This window comes from Mesocricetus auratus, unplaced genomic scaffold, assembly GCF_017639785.1.
Source record: "Mesocricetus auratus isolate SY011 unplaced genomic scaffold, BCM_Maur_2.0 Super-Scaffold_100007, whole genome shotgun sequence".
Lineage (NCBI taxonomy): Eukaryota > Metazoa > Chordata > Mammalia > Rodentia > Cricetidae > Mesocricetus > Mesocricetus auratus.
This window is the reverse complement of record NW_024429191.1, coordinates 95,770,959-95,785,111: the sequence shown is the minus strand read 5'-3', so window position 1 is coordinate 95,785,111 and position 14,153 is coordinate 95,770,959. Positions and strand designations below refer to the sequence as shown.

The following is a 14,153-nucleotide window of genomic DNA, read 5'->3' as shown; positions in this document are numbered from 1 at the left end:
CCTTTTTTGTTCTCTAAATGTTCCTAAAATAGCATCCTGCTCCTGGTTCTGGTTGCAATATCTCCTCTGATCTCTTTGAGGATATTAAATATGTCTATTTCTGATATTTTCTCCTCCCTGCCCAGTGTCTGTCTCCTCTACCGCCCCCCCCCATTGCCCCCTCCCTCAGTGGGAAGTTGTTTAGTAGTTTTGCTATCCGAAGAGCTTTGCTGAACCTAGGCTCTCAGCTTTAGGGGAGGGGCCTGAAGAGCTGACCGTAAGTGTTAGTGGGGCTTGTGCCCTGGTGCTTCTGACTGGGAATCCCTAAGGCCAGTGTGGGTTTCTGTCCTGTGGCCTGTCAGAGTTCTGAGGACAGACCCTGGCTCCTGATCCAGAGAGTCAGGATATCTGGCCTGTGGGGCTGAGTGGGATCCTCAGCTTCCCAGGCACTTAGGTGTAGTGGTTGATACCTTGTTTATATTCTAGCATATAAGGCTTGCCTGAAGGAGCCAGCCACAGCCATCTTTACCTCACTAACTTTCCAGCCAAAAAGAGACGGAGCTCCTGTCTCCTTCCTCCTCACCCACCTTGTCACTTCCGGTCTGTCTGTACAGACCTCCAAGACCTCTGTGGTTAACTAGTGACTAGCTCCTCCCTCTGATCTTCAGTCAAGCTTTATTAATTATATAATAATTAATAAGTATAATAAGTATAATAATTAATAATATAATAAGTATAATCAAGATATCTCTACATTTCCCCTTTTTTGTCTAAAATAAAAAAGGTTATAACTAATATAAGAAAAACTATATGCAACAAGTACAATAACTATATACAATATATACAGGCAACGAATACATCAGCAATGTCCAGTCCATTAACCATTGAAATATTCAGAAAAAAATACTCCATATCCATCCTGTCTTGGCGAATCCAAAAGGTTGCACCTAACTCACTTTCTATCCCAACTTGCATTACCAAATCCTTTTAAGTCTCTCAGCTTTATACGCTCTCCACTTCTTTGGCGAATTTCTTTTCCAAATCTGATAACAAGGGAAACTATAACTATAAAATTTTCTCCAGCTCCGTCAGAGTCCCGAGAAGGAAATAATATCACACGAGCAAGCAGGAAGCGCAAGCAGGAGACTTCCAAAAGATGTGAGAAGTGACAGAAACAGCTGGCTGCTTGGACAGTTCCTCTGCCACGTGGGGGCATCCATCTTTGGCCTACAGGCCTAGCATCTCCGACAGGCTTTGCCCGACTCTGGGCTTTTGCCGTTAAGACCTGTTAGGCTCATGCTACACCTAGGGCTCTAAGTACTGACCTTTGCTGCGGCAGGCAGGACTCAATCCAGCTCCCTGGTCTGCCTCCTGTCCTGTTACTTTCCAACAGTGCACAGCGTGGCTGCCCTCCACATCCTTGCTGGGGGGGTCCAAAGCAGCATTAGTCATTTTCTTTCTCATTGCTTGTATGACATGTATGATGATGAAACACATGAAAAAAGCAACTCAGAGGAGGGGTCTACCGTGACTCACAGTTTGGGGGTGCAGCCCCTCATGGTGGGGAGGTCGTAGCAGCAGGAGTGTGAGGCAGCTGGCTGGTCACACCACATCCTCAGCAGGAGCAATGGATGCTGGTGCCCAACTCCATTCCCCCCTTTTTTTTGCTGAGCCAAAAGGATAATATCAACCATTCTGAGGGTGGGTCTTCGCAAGTCAACCCCTTCTAGAGCAACAGTTCTCAAGTTGTGGGTGGCTACCTCACAGGGGTCGCATATCCGACAGCTATTTACATTACGATTCAGAACAGTAGAAGTAACAACAAAAGTAATTTCATGTTTTGGGGGGGTCACCCTGACACCAGGAACTGTATTAAAGGCTTGCAGCCTTAGGATGGTTGAGAACCATTGTTCTAGAGACTCCTACACACAATTAGACACTTGTTTCCTAGGTCCTTCTAGGTCCTGTCAGGTTGATGATAATAATTCTTTTAAAAGGGCCCCTTTTTGTGCCGCAACTGCTTATGATTCCAGCCACAGGGGTTCTGACTCCCTCTTCTGGCTTCTGATGGCACTACACTCATTTGGAGCGTGTACACACACACACACACACACACAGAGTTTAAAAATAAAATTCTCCTAGTAGGAAGACATCCTTGTTAGTCCCTGTGCACACACAGGCCCTGTCACCCTTGTCTGGGCAGATCCTTTGATGGTAGCTGGACCTGCAGGGCGCATGCCCTGGGGCTCTGGGGCCCGTTCTCCACGATGAATTTACTGAACAGGCCATGTGACTGCCCCTGGCTGCAGGAGCCGGCTTCAGTTCGGTACTCTGCTTCCTGAGTGGCTGACTGCTCTGTGTTTGCTGGAACCTGCTTGGTGCCATCTGCAGACCTTCCTGGGAATGGCCTCCAGAGATGGGTGTGAGACTAGAGGTCTGGTTCCGGGTCCCCTCCGAGACTCGAAGCCCACAGCTTCAAGTAACATTCCCTGTCATGTGGAGCAGTGTGGGGGATTCAGTCTTTGATCTCTGGGGGCCTCTCAAGGGCAGGATCAGAAGGGCAGTGGGAACTGGGCCGAGGGGCAGGGGCTCTCGGGGCAGAAGAACCAGGAGGGACAGGCAATGTTGGCCCCCAGGGAGGTGAGTGGCAGTGTGAATGGGAACCTAGCCAGCATCCACAGGCTGCGATGGCCTGTGTCACCTTATCACACAGAGACAAGCAGTTGGTCTGTGGGGCAGAGCTGTGCTATCTCGGATTTGGAGCCGGGGCACATTCAGTGATCCCCCTATGACTGTCCCAGAGACAATGGTTTGGTTGCCGGGCCAGGCTGCTGACTTCCTCCCAAAGCATGGGGTTCCCACAGGGCAAGACAGATCAATGGTGCAGACAGGCCAAAGGACCAGAAATGAAAAGCACCTGAGGTGGCAGCAGGCACTCAGTTTGGACACTGTCTGTCTGTCTGTCCTGGCTCTGCAGGGAAGGCAGCCCAGAGCTGAGAGCTCCCCAGAGCCGTCCTCACCCCTCCCTTCCCTAGACACTCTTCTCTAGTCCCTCCTACCCACAAGGCCCTGGCTTCGGTGGTGGTGATTTTGCATGCCTCAGACTGACAGACAGCTGTCATTAGGGGCAGGAAGGAAGCTGATTGCTCTAGAAACAGCATCCAGCAACCAGGAACAGGGTTTTTTGATCTGCTTCTTTTCTAGACTGGAAATGTGCTTTGAGAGGGCAGGTCCTCCAGTCCAGGCATCGCATGCATGGTGGTTGTCTCTTATATTACAACAGAAGCCAGGTCTAGTCCAAGCTTCTGGGAATCATCTGGGCCCTTTGCTGACCTCTGGAGTTGAATGCCAGGGACCCCCCCACTGTCACACCGGGGCCTCATCATGCTGACTCAGAGGCATTGCCCTCCCTTCCCAAGGCTAGAGATGCCAGACTTCAGACCCCTTGCTAGGCTCCTGTTCTCTGGGTTGAGGGTAGGTGGGGGGGCTGGGGACTATAATTCGGACTCTTCTGATTTCAGGCTGTGGAAATACTGAAGGCCGTGGATCGTCAGCGGGGACAAGTGTATCCTCCCCATCTCCTGTTCCTGGGTGGGCCTCCTAGCTCCTTTGCCACGATTCTCAGGAAAGCAAGGCATGGAACTCCAGGCCTGTTAAGGGTCTTCCCTAGCGGCCAGTTAGGAGGCGCGGGCGCAGCAGACTGGCTGGAGAGGTGTGGGGGAGGGGACATTCATTCCTGCTGCTCAGTAACCAAGTCTTTCTAGGGACCCCTGGGTAGAGGGAGAGAAACCGGTCCCAGCCGGGATGGGGGTGCAAAGGTCCTGCTAAGAGTCGCTAAGGCTGACTCACGCTGAGGTCGCCCAGAGGAAGGGAAGGAGGGAGGGAAGGTGGGATCCTGCGGGGGGGGGGCGGCGCTCGGAGGAGCCCAGCTGCCACTGAGCTCTAGGATACCCTGCAAGCCGTACCACCCTACGCATCCCTGTTCTGCCAGACTGGAGCTGGGACTCCGGGGCTCCTGTGGCCACATTCCATTAGCTCTTGGCCCTCCCTGCCCCGCGGCCCTCCCTAGCCGTGCGACCGCTAGGGCCCCCTCCCTCCCTTGCCGAGCTGCGCGTTCTGCCTGTGCCGCCGCCGCCACCACCACCGCCACTGCTGCCGCGTGCTCCTGCTGCCTTCTGGCTCCAGCCGAGCCAGCCAGAGGAACGAGGGGGGGGAGGAGAGAGAGAGGGAGAGAGGAGAGAGAGAGAGAGAGAGAGAGAGAGAGAGAGAGAGAGAGAGAGAGAGAGAGAGAGAGAGAGAGAGAGAGAGAGAGAGAGAGAGAGAGAGAGAGAGAGAGAGAGAGAGAGAGAGAGAGAGAGAGAGAGAGAGAGAGAGAGAGAGAGAGAGAGAGAGAGAGAGAGAGAGAGAGAGGAGAGAGAGAGAGAGAGAGAGAGAGAGAGAGAGAGAGAGAGAGAGAGAGAGAGAGAGTCGGCGAGGCAAGAAGAGCAGGGACACGGAGCAGTTCCCCCAGAGCCAGCCGAAACCTCCTCGGACAGCAGCCCCAGCAGCTCTTGTAGTCGCCGGAGACGCCGCGGCCGCCACCACCGTTCCAGCCCGGCCTCTCGCGTCCCTTGCCGCCGGCTCGCCGGGGCAGCGGGGATGCAGCTGGGGCATGGCCGCCGGGGCCCCGTCACCTGCAGCTGGGAGCGCTGAACCCGTGAGTAGCCAGACCCTGGGCTTCCACCTCGGTCACGACCATCACGAGGAGCAGCTGGGGCTGTGGGCACGGCCCGGGGAGGGGCACACGGGACCCCGCAGTGGGAGGCGGGGCCGGCGAGGACGCAGGGCTGTGGAGCGTGACCGGGGACAGACCTGAGGTCGCATGGGGAAGGGGTGGCGCCCTTGGGGGTCAGGGGTCCTCGTGCGGGCTCGGGGTTCCCGAGTTCTGCAGGGGCTGGGGTCGCAGCTCCCGGCTCAACCGGGAAACCAGAGCGTGCGCGCGCGGGGGGGATTTTGTGAATGGGAAGGCCCGGGGTCAGGCTCCATGGAGACACCGGGGAGTCCCACGAGCTGCGTGGCGACGGCGGCAGCGGTGGTGGTGGTGATGGTGGTGGTGGTGGTGATGGTGGTGGCGGCGGCACAATGCCTGGCTCTGGGAACTCCCAGACTAGGGGAAGCCGTGGCGCGCGGAGATCCCGGCCCGCGGGGCGCATCTGGGAGGCGGCCCCAACCCGCGCGACTGGAAGCAGGGTTGGCGACCCTGCTGTGCTGCGGCGTGAGATTCTCGCCACTCCCAGGCCAGGGAGGGCTGCTGGGGTCCAGCGGAAGGAGAGCTGTTCGAGGGACTGATGACCCTAAGGAGTTGTGGGAAGGCTAAGGTCTCCCTTGGCTCCCTCGGGAGGACCAGGGCCCGTAGCGCCCCGGCGTGCGTGGAACAGCGGCGGGCGCGGGTAGCGTGCAGGGCCCTCCAGCTTGCGAACTGGGGGCGCTCGGGGCCGAGTCTTCCCAGCGGCGTGAGCATGGATCTGAGGCTGCTGCTCGCTTCTGCACAGCTAAAGGGCTGGGACAGCCTGGCTGGGGAAGCCTTGCTAAGGTGGCCTGCACAACCCTGGCCCAAACTTTCTGACGAGTGGCCCCAGAAGGCTGCGGGGTTCGCCTGGGGCTCTTCTCCTCGGGAGAGCGGCGTCAGGGGTGGCTTCAAGTCGGCGGTCATTTGGGGGCTCTGCGAGGAAGCTTCGCTCTTATCCGTTGGCACGCATCCCCTCAGTGTTCCGGTCGATTAGGTCCAGCACCCATTCTGTACCCGGAGCAAAGCTCTGAGGCGACCAGAGGGGCATTGAGACCCCAGTAGACAGCTGGAGCGGACCCAGGATGTTGGGTCTCACATGGGGTTGGGGGTTGGCTGTCCCTGGAACTCACTGACGTCGTCTGTTGTGTGTGTTGGGGGGGCAGCGTCGAGTTGAGGAGAGTACTGGATGGCAGCGCCCCTTCCCTGCTCCCTCTTTCGGGTTTTGCTTCTTAGAGGCACTCTAATGATTTGACGGTCACTTTTAAAAAGGACGCCCGTGGCGCTGGTAGTCTCTTGATGCGCGAGACACCCACAGTGGCCAGGGACTGAGAGATCCTTCCTTCTTCTGGACAAGTCCCTTCTTCATCCGACTGGAGGTGAAGTGCCTTCTGGTGTGCGCAGGTCGTTAATTTTCTGTCACAAACGCTGGCTAGGCTGGGGACGCCTCGGGCGCGCACCAGGGAGTCTGGGTTCCAGAGTGCCTGAGCAGGTATGGGGCTAATGGATGAGTAGGGGCTCAGGTAATGAGATCTTTCAGCAGAAACCAGCTTTTGTTTTACTGGTCTGCAAAATATAATGCGGGGAAAAAAGTACAAACATCACAGCAGAACGCGCTCATTAAGTACGCATCGCGGATGGGGCGGATGTCTTAATCAGGCTGTGCTGGTAACGGGGATATTACACTAATTAAAACCAGACCCTCCAGGTGAGCGACTATTGGGAAGGAGAAAGTTGTAGAGAAGGCGCCTGCTTGTGGAAGCCGGGCGCTGGCGGCTGCCCGGCGGACAGGGCCGCTGCAGGATGGCCTCATGGGGCACCCTTCTCAGGGCCAGCCCCTAAGTCTCCCGCCTGCAGGGAGCTCCCCTGGGCCTGGAGGGAGGACCAATCTGCCTCCTCCGCCCTCCCGGGGGACCAGAGGCCTCCCTGCGTGGGAGCTGAGCTCACTGCACACTCAGGGGAAGCAGGGCTTAACCCCTCCTTTCCCGGCTGGGCTTGGAGCTTCTGGGAATGCTGGGCTGTCTCTGCGCGGGTGACAGAGTGGGTAGATGGGGAACCCACAAGAGGCTAAGGAGCCGAGGTGGAGCTGCAGGGGGCGCATCAGGCCCCATCAGATGATCTCAGGGAGGCAGCTGAGTGCCACGGGAGGGTTGGCCAGGTCGTGTAGGATGTTTGCACAGATCCACTGAGGATTTCTGCTTGCCCTCCCTCCCATTCATTCCAATGAAAGAAAACCCAGACAGATACTCTGTGCCATCCTCCCTGAGGCCTGGAGTCCAAGAGATACCCGCGTGGGCCCCCCTCCCCCCACAAATCAGGTCGCCTAAGACATAGGAAGAGCCCGCAGTCTAGGAAAGTCCCTATAGATCGGGCCTCTAGCAATGTTGCTCCTTCGCCTTCCCTGCAAACGCTCCAAGCTCAGGCAGAGCCGCTGCGTGTCTGGGTGAATTTACTGCCCTTCCACAGGGAACAGGCTAAGGAGCTAAAGCAGACTCGCTCGGAGCCGTGCAGAGGGCGGCAGCACCAAGGACAGGGACAGGGCCTTGCTGCCTCTGTGTCCCACTATCCTGCTACCTTTGCCTGTGTCCTGGGGCCCCTGAGACCCTGGGCATACTGGTCCTACCCTGCTTGGAGGGTAGAGGAGGAGACCCTGTGCCACCAGGGTTAGGGCAATCCAGGCCATCACAGAGGTAATTACAGCAAGGAGGCCTCCTGGGAACTGTTCCCCAGTGTGCCTGGGCCTTGGGGCAAGCCACCCAAGAGAGATGGAAAGACTAGGGAATGAGCTGGAATCCTGCTCCCTCGCTGTATAGACACCAGAGGCCTTGCTCCTCGGGGTGAGGGTCTGGTTGGTTTGCCCTCCCCTCCCCCACAATGCAGAACATCTTTTGGACCTGGATAGACTGTGGGGTTAAACAGGAAGACTTGGGTAGAGCATCTGCCATACCCAGACGTGCTGGGTGGGGAGGAATGGGGGGGGGGGGGGACAGAGTGGTGGGCGGTCACCGGGACGGTGAGGGGAGGCGGATCTGTCGGTGGGCATGGATCAAGATTGAAATGTTGTTTCTCGGTGACAGCGGCATGAGGCTCACCTCCCCCAGTCCATCCGGTGAGCTTGTAGCTTTGGTGGGTTGTCTCTCTGTTTATTTATCTCCTTCACTCCTGCCTGGTACTCTGTTATAAAGACAAATGGAGCCTGGCACGCAGCTGACGCATGGCGAGGAATTTTTTATTTTTAAACAAGGGAAGGGGGGGAAAACCACCTCCAAAGTTTCCCCCTTTCACGGAGCTGTTTCTGCCGGGGAGCCCGCCTCTCCCTGTGTCCTCGCCTGCTGCAGGTCTCCCTGCCTGCGTGGGCCCCAGCTTCACAGACGCCTCCCCTTTGTACCAACGTCTTTTTGATTAGCTGCCTGCCACCCCTTATTCGCTTCTGAGAGCAGCCTGATATTTTCACGGGTTCATGAAACATTCAGTCAGCCTAAACATCTTGTTTTCCTCAGCCTCTCTGAAGTCAGCTGCCATCGGAGGCGGCGGGGTCTCTTTTTTTTAAATTTTACGTTCTGCCTCAGTCTCCTTCCCTCAACCCCTTCCCTGTGTTTTCTGGGCTGGACCGAGGCTTCGAGGATTTCCTGCTGTGTTACCCGTGAGAGTCAGGGTTAGCCGCCGCTGGTGGGATGGGTGGAGAGGTCTCGAGGCGAGCAGTGGGGCCTGCTCCATGCCGGGAGTCACAGCTAGAGGACCGACATTCTGACAGGAACGCCCAGGGACCCAATCCGATGCACCTGATAATCACGCTCTTCCGTGCGGTGCTCTTAGTAAATTACTGTGTTATCACAGCTTCCCCAACACTCACTTGACACCAAAACATGCCTCAGAAGGTGACTCGGGATAATGAAGAGTATTAAGATCTGCCACTGCATACGAGAATGGTTCCTCGGGCAGCCTGGGGCAAGCTGAAGTGCGCACACACGCATTGCGTTCGCACAGAGGTTGGAATCTGGAGGGAGAGGCTGAGCTGGCTGCCCCCAGTTCAGGACCCGTGGTGAAGGGTCCTTTGTGAGCAATGGCCAGCAAGAGGAGGCGGCGTGGCTTGGGGGGGGGTGTCTTTTGCTTTGGGGGGGTCTGTTCTAGTCTGCTTCTCCACCACTGTGATAAGACTCTGGCCAAAATGAGGCCCGAAGAAGAGGTTTGTTACCCCTCACAGAATACAGCCCATCATTTAAGGAAGTCTCGCAGGAACTCAAGAAGACACCACGGGGGAGGGCTTCTTCGGGTTGCTCAGCTGCCTTTCTTATACAACCCAGAACTACCTGCCCCAGAGATGACATCCCCCCCCCATCATTGGGCTGGGTATCAATTAACGATGAAAAAGAAGTCCTACAGACAAGCCCTACAGGCCAAGCTGATCTGGGTAGGCTCCGCATGTGAGGTTCCCTCTTTCCGGGTGGCTCTAGGTTAATGGCTGGTGTTAACCGCGCCAGGGTCTCTCAGAGAGCGCCTTCCTGTGGGATTTGGGTCTGTAGACATGAGGTATTTGTATCTGTGTTTTTCAGAAGCAAAGCAGAGCTCTGTGGGAGGGGCTGGGTTTCTACAGGCCAAGGTTCTTGTGCCTCTTGGCTTCCCTGGCTGCATGTCATCTGGCTGCCGCTGGCTCCAGGTCTGAGGGACAAGCTCTCCATACCCTCCTGCCTCCATCTGCCATCTCTCTTGATTGCTTGGCAAGGAGGCCATGGCACAGAGGCGGTGGTGGAGGGGGGGTGAGGGGATGGCAGAAAACAAGGATGAGTTGGGCTGTTTTCCCCCCCACCTCCCCAACACACACTCCCAGGGAAAGGAGCTATGAGCTATGGAAACCTCTTTAGGAGTAAAACTGGAAAAACAAACCAAACCAAACCAACAAACAAACTTCCTTTGTATCCAGTCTCTATTCCTGTGTGGTACATGGCCAACTCTCACCTCCCTGGCTGAGAGAGCCTCCTGCTACCCCTTACTATACGAACCCACTGGGAGGTCTTCAGTTTCCTGTTAGGCCTGGGAGCAGAAGAGTCTTTTTTGGTTTCCTTTGCTTTGTTTTGTTTTGAGGCAGGGTTTCTCTGCGTAGCTTTGTAGGCCAGGCTGGCCTCGAACTCACAGAAATCCCCTTGCCTCTGACTCCCTAGCACTGGAATTAAAGGCGTGCACCACCACCACCCCGTCTTACTTAGCAGAGGAGTCTTATTCACAGCTCTTTTTCAAGATCCCATTAGTTAAGGCCAGAACACATTCCTACCAGAAGTAGACGGCGCATGTTTCCAGGGGGTGTTTATCCACTTACTGCTTTGCTCGTTGCAGACAGAAACCTCTCACTAGCGCCTCAGGAGCCAGAAGCATGGTGGAGGGCCGCTGTCCTCCCTGCATGCTTCTCTGCATGCGGTCTCCACTGGCTGCTAGGCTGCTTGCCTGGGTAGGGGCGCTGCCACTTGGCATGCTGCTGGGCTGTGCCTGGAAGGCCCACAGAGCGGGCAGGTCCCGAGGACGGTCTGCCAAAGCCTCTACTAGTTACTTTTCTATGGCTGTGATGAGGCAACCTATAGAGGGATGAGTCTACTTGGAGTTAATGGTCCTGGAGGGTTAAGGGTCCATGATGGTGGAGGGAAGGCATTGAGGCTTACACCTTGGACTGCAACCCGGAAGCAGAGAGGGGACATTAGACTGTCAAAACCCGCCCCCAGTGACATATTTCCTCCAACAAGGGCACACATGTCACCAACTGGGGACCAAAGTAATCAGAGGCCCAAGGCTATTGGGAACGCCTCATTGAGACCACCGCATAGATCTTCTAGAAGCCAACCCTGTTTACAGGTAACTCTGTCCAGTGGCTCTAGTTTTCCTTGTTCCAGTGGGGGATGGGGAGTTGAGTTTATGAGGTGACCACCTCCTATACCAGAGGTAGACCCTGGGGGCCTTTTCTTCTCCAAGGAACCTGGTCTTGTTTTTAAAAAGTCCCTTCACCTAAACAGACAAAACCTGACACGTACCCTCACGCTAGGTTCTTCACTGCTGGGCAGCCCCAGACAGTTGTACGCAGACCTAAGATTTTATTCAGATTTCCATCTATGAGCCGTTCAGACACCAAGGGCTGTGGCTCTGCTCACTGCTGTCTCCTTGTCTTTGTCGCCAACTGAGACGGAAAGGTGAAGATAGCAGGGATGGCAGTTGTCCCCGCTGTCTCTGGAACGTACCTCCCAGGGTTCCAGGAAAGCCATGGTTCGTGTGCCTGGTCATGTGTGGCTGTATTATTTTACCTTAGGCAGGGAGAATGAGGGCAGGCAAACTGACCGCTCTTCAAAACGAGGCTCTCTATAAAATCCTCTGGAGTCCAAAGAGATGAGTTTTACATGTGCTAGAAAACAAAACAAAACAAACAAACAAACCGACCGGTTCGGGAGGCTGGAGCGACGGCTCCATGGTAAAGAGTGCCGCCTCATCTGTTAGCGGACCAGAGTTCAATTCCCAACACCTAAGCTCACACCATCTGTAAGTCCAGCCCTGGGGAATCCAATGCCCTCTTCTGGCCTCTGAGGGCACTGTATACATGCAGCAAAACATCCAAACACATAAAATAATAATAAAACAATTATTCAGTTGGAAACGAGATTTACACTTAGAAATGATTTCTTGGGGCCAGAGAGATGGCTTAGCCGTGAAGAGTGAGCACTTCTCTTACAGATGGACCTGAGTTCAGTTCCCAGCACCCATGCCAGACAGCCCACAGCTGGCGGTACCTCCGGCTCCAGGGACGTCAGGCACCTCTGGGTTTCATGACGCCCACAAATACATGCATATGCCCCACGTGTGTGTTCAATTAAAAACAACGAAAATAAGTAATTTCCCGGTAAACTTTAATAATTTGGAATTCTGGTTGTTCACTGTCTTAAAGAAAAGCCCTTCTTTTTTTCCCTGGAAGTTTCTTCTTTAGAATTGGGTAACATCCCAGGGTCTGAACAGTGCTTGCTGGCGACCCCTGCCCTCCATCCCACATTATTGTTGGTGCCCGCATCAGCGAGAAGGACTTGCTTTCTTTGTCTCCATCAGAGAAACATCAGGATGACTTAAAATGTATTATTTCCTGCGGTGCTGGGCATGGAGACAGACAGGGCCTTACATATGCCAGGCAAGTCCTCTTAATAGGTCGCGGGAGGCTGCCACACACCACACTGCAGTCCCCAAGTCGTCTTGAGGTCTAAGGTAAGAGAGGAGACAGAGAATGGGGCTCTGATCTCCGTGTATCGCAGGCTCCATTAATGTCCCAACTCCCACGCCATCGCAGCTCGGCTTCCTGAAGGCTTGGCCCAGCCCTTCATTCCGGCAGGTAACTAGTGTTTCTCCTCTTGAGATTGGAGACAAGGCAGCTCACAGGATCACGTGTTGGGCTGGGGAGGCGCTCAGTGGTTGAAACTCTTGCCGTGCAAGTGTGAGGACATGGGTTCAGATCCTCAGACCCCATGGGGAAACTCTGGGTGGGTGTGGTAGCCTACTGGGATTTCAGCCTTGGGAGGCAGAGGTAGCTGATCCTCAGAACAAGCTGAGGATAGTTGAGACTAGCCCTATCGGTGAGCTCTGGGTTTGATTGAGAGATCCTCACTCAGGGAACCAGGTGGAAGGAAGATCCAGATCAAGGATGACCCCTGATGTCGACCTCAGCCCACATGTGACTTGTACCCACGCCCACATGTGTGCCTTTCCATGTGCGGGCATGCATTTATACATGTGAATGCCACACATGCATGAAGATGGAAAACAAACAAACCGGCCACCTGCGACAGTTAGATGGACAGTGCAATGTAACAGTCCCTGGGATAAGCGAAGGTGGGCATGAACTACTTTTTACAAGATCCTGGAGCCTGTGGGAGCTGGCCCACACAGTCCGTCACAGCCATGTTCTGTGAGAATGATGGATCAGAGCTGGCTTCTGGTCCTGACTGGTTGGCTGCAGTCTGTTATGGTAGGGACTCAGGTTACCGTCACATCGCCCAGGGTAATGACCGACCGACCGCAGCTGCAGGGGCTACACTGAGGCTGGGGGGGGGAGGGCCCTCCTGGTGCTGACCTCAGAGTAGGAGGTGCCTGCTTGTGGGGAGGCGGGAGAGAGGGACGCATGCGCCAGGGTACATGAGGGAGCAGCTTCCGAATTGTTTCCTGGCTACAAGATGATGCTGTGTTTTAGTAGCTCCTGGTGACCTCACAGGTGACCTCGTAGGTGACAGGACATTGTTCAGCATTGTTCAGCCAGATGACTGTTGCTCGATCGTTCTGGTGACCCGTGTGTGTGTGTGTATGTGTGTCTGTGTGTGCGTCCGTCTGTCCAGGTTAGAACCTGGTAGCTCATGTTCAGGACCACCCTGTGGCTGAGCAGGAGATTGAGGTCCCGTGCGAAGACAACTGTATTCATGGTCACAGTGCCCTGGGAGTTAGGCTCCTGCCTTTGACGTGCTCTCCGGGTGTGTGTCCCATGCCTCTCCACTCCTGATGGGAATCAAGAAAGTTATACCTGGAGGCTGTTAGGGCAGTAGGTGCCATCCCACCATCCTGGACTCCTCTGTGCCTCTGGCGTTTCCTTCCTGAGTGGAGTGAGTTCGCCTCACACCACCCACAGCCTGGAGATGTGTTTTGGGGTCTCAGAACCCAGCCCATGAAAAAGCAAAGCATTAGCTCTGAGAGACCCGTTAGAGATAAACAGAGAGCCGGTCTGGCCTCTCTAAGATATCAATGCTCCCTCACTGAGGAGATGCCATTAAGCTCAGCTCCGGGGGCCTGATGCAGGGACAGGCGAGGGGGAGCCAGGCCCTGCACAGACTGCTGGTGCACTGTGGCTGGGCTTGGGAGCTCAAGCTTCCTCCCTGCGTTCTCTCTAAAGGCTTGTAATGGGGCCTCGAGGCGGTGCTATCCGAGGGTACATTAGTCAAGTGCTTTGGAATCTTAGCAGAGGAGAGAGGTGCCAGAGGAACTTCAGGTGAGAATTATGGTTGTCAGCGGCGTAATATTGTAATCAACACTCCTTGACAGCCCACAAGGCAGCTCGCTTGATACTAAGACAGCTGCGTGCCTTCAGTGGTACCCAAAAGACAGGGACAGAAGCAGGAGGGTGGCGATGTGTTTGTTGTGGGGGTACTGTTCTTTCCCTGATCTGCAAAGCTCTGCTGATGATCCTGAGAGGACCATCACAGGGCTGTCTGCCAGTATGTACATTTTTGTTTCTCACTATGCATCTCATTCTAGGACACTTAAGAAAATATAAATGGGGGCAGGGGAGATGGCTCAGCTGGTGGAAGGCGCTTGCTATGCCAGCATGAGGAACTGAGTTCAAACCCCCAGAATGCATGTAAGAAGCTGGACGTGGTGGCAGGGCGTTGTAATCCCAGCGATGGGG

General features: G+C 55.2%; 1 protein-coding gene across 2 annotated transcripts in view; it reads left to right on the top strand.

Moving 5' to 3' along the window:
- The first annotated feature begins 4,391 nt into the window (after window positions 1–4,391).
- The window catches only part of Rbfox3 (RNA binding fox-1 homolog 3), a 420,524-nt gene continuing 410,762 nt past the window's right edge, over window positions 4,392–14,153 (top strand). The window contains exon 1 of one of the 2 annotated variants that reach the window (XM_005069842.4): window positions 4,392–4,675. The gene's annotated coding sequence lies outside the window, so the exon portion shown is untranslated. Of the gene's footprint in view, window positions 4,676–5,957; window positions 6,237–14,153 lie in introns of those variants that run through there. The other variant, XM_040750135.1, reaches the window with a different exon arrangement.